Below are 2,392 nucleotides of genomic sequence, written 5' to 3' on the forward strand. Positions count from 1 at the left end.
GATAAAAAACACAGAGAGAGACACACAGAGAGAGACACACAGAGAGAGAGAGGCACACACAGAGAGACACACAGAGAGAGACAGTGACAGAGAGAAAGAGAGAGACAAACACAGAGAGAGAGAGACAAACACAGACAGAGAGACACACACAGAGAGAGAGAAACACAGAGGGAGACACAGAGACAGAGAGACACACAGAGGGAGAGAAACACACACAGAGAGAGACATAAACAGAGAGAAAGACACACAAAGTGAGAAAAACACACACACACAGAGACGCAGAGAGAGAGAAAATACACTGGGAGAGGGACACACAGACAGAGAGACATGCACAGAGAGAAACACACACACACACACACACACAGAGAGAGATACACACAGAGAGAGAGAGGGAGACAAGCACAGAGCGAAAGAGAGACACAGAGAGAGACACACACATAGAGAGAGACACAGAGACACACACACAGAAGGATAGAGACACATACACAGAGAGAGAGAGAGAGACACACACAGATAGAGACACACACACAGATAGACATACAGAGAGAGAGAGACACAAACAAAGAGAGAGACACAGAGAGAGAGGGAGAGATAGAGACACAAACACAAAGAGACACACACAGAGAGAGACATACAGCGTTAGAGAGAAAGAGAGACACAGAGAGAGACACAGAGAGAGAAAGAGACATACACATAGAGAGACACATACACAGAGAGAGAGAGAGACACAGAGGGAGAGAGAGACACAGAGAGACACACACAGAGAAAGAAAGACACACAGAGTGAGAGAGACACACACACAGAGAGAGAGAGAGAGAGAGAGAGAGAGAGAGATATAGCCATAGCCTGAGGGACACTGAATAATAACATCTGCATAGTAAGCAGTAACTTAATTGTTATTGCTATTATTGTTATTACTGTAATTATTATTATTTTTGTATTTAATTTTGTATTATTATTTACTACACTTTTATATTTTATATTTGATATCATTTAGAATTTTGTTACAATGTATATTGTATACATTGTTGCTTTGGCAATATTGACACAATGTTTTTCATGCCAATAAAGCAGCTTGAATTTGAGAGAGAGAGAGAGAGAGACAGAGAGAGAAAGACATACATACAGAGAGAGACACACAGAGAGAGAAAGAGACACAGAGAGAGAGAGAGAGAGAGAGACTGAGAGAAAGAGACACAGAGAGAGAGAGAGAGAGAGAGAGACTGAGAGATATAGACACACAGAGAGAGAGAGACACACACAAATATAGAGACACACACAGAGACAGAGAGAGACACACACACACACACACACACACACAAACACACAGAGAGACACATACACAGAGAGAGAGAGACACACACAGAGAGAGAGACACACAGATAGAGAAATACAGAGAGAGACACACAAAGAGAGAGACACGGAGAGAGAGGGAGAGATAGAGACACACACAGAGAAAGAGACAGACACACTCACAGAGAGAGAGAGAGACACACACAGAGAGTTAGGCACACAGAGAGAGAGAGAGACACACACAAAGAGAGAGACACACACACAGAGAGAGAGGGAGAGAGAGAGAGAGACAAAAACAGAGCGAGAGTGAGACACAGAGAGAGAGAAACATACACAGAGAGATACACAGAGAGTGAGAGACACAGACAGATATAGATGGAGCCACACAGAGAGAGAGAGAGAGAGAGAGAGAGAGAGAGAGAGAGAGAGAGAGACGGAGAGATAGAGACACACACACAGAGAGAGACACACACACAAATATAGAGACACACACAGAGACAGAGAGAGACACACACACACACAAACACACAGAGAGACAAATACACAGAGAGAGAGACACACACAGAGAGAGAGACACACACAGAGAGAGAGAGAAACAAACACACAGAGAGAGAAACACAGAGAGAGAGAGAGACAGAGAGAGACACATAGAGAGAGAGAGAGAGAGAGAGAGAGAGAGAGAGAGAGAGAGAGAGAGAGAGAGAGAGAGAGAGAGAGAGAGAGAGAAATATACACACGGTGAGAGAGAAAGACACACAGAGGGAGGGAAACACACACAGAGAGAGACATAAACAGAGAGAAAGACACACAAAGTGAGAAAAACACACACAGACAGAGACACACAAAGAGAGAGACACACACTCAGAGAAAGACATACACAGAGCGAGAAAGACACACACACACCTAGAGAAACACTCACTCAGAGAGAGAATGACACTCACAGAGAGAGACACACAAAGAGAGAAACACGGAGAGAGAGACAGAGAGACGGAGAAAGAGACACAGAGATAGAGAGAGACACACATAGAGACAGAGAGAGACACACACACACAGTTAGAGAGACACATACACAGTGAGAGAGACACACACAGAGAGAGAG

At 44.1% G+C, this 2,392-nt stretch overlaps 1 pseudogene; it reads right to left on the reverse strand.

The window, feature by feature from the left end:
- Positions 1 to 1,736: 1,736 nt before the first annotated feature.
- Positions 1,737 to 2,392, reverse strand: part of LOC135555355 (keratin-associated protein 4-3-like) — a 9,186-nt pseudogene continuing 8,530 nt past the window's right edge.

This window comes from Oncorhynchus masou, chromosome 1, assembly GCF_036934945.1.
Source record: "Oncorhynchus masou masou isolate Uvic2021 chromosome 1, UVic_Omas_1.1, whole genome shotgun sequence".
NCBI classification, from domain to species: domain Eukaryota; kingdom Metazoa; phylum Chordata; class Actinopteri; order Salmoniformes; family Salmonidae; genus Oncorhynchus; species Oncorhynchus masou.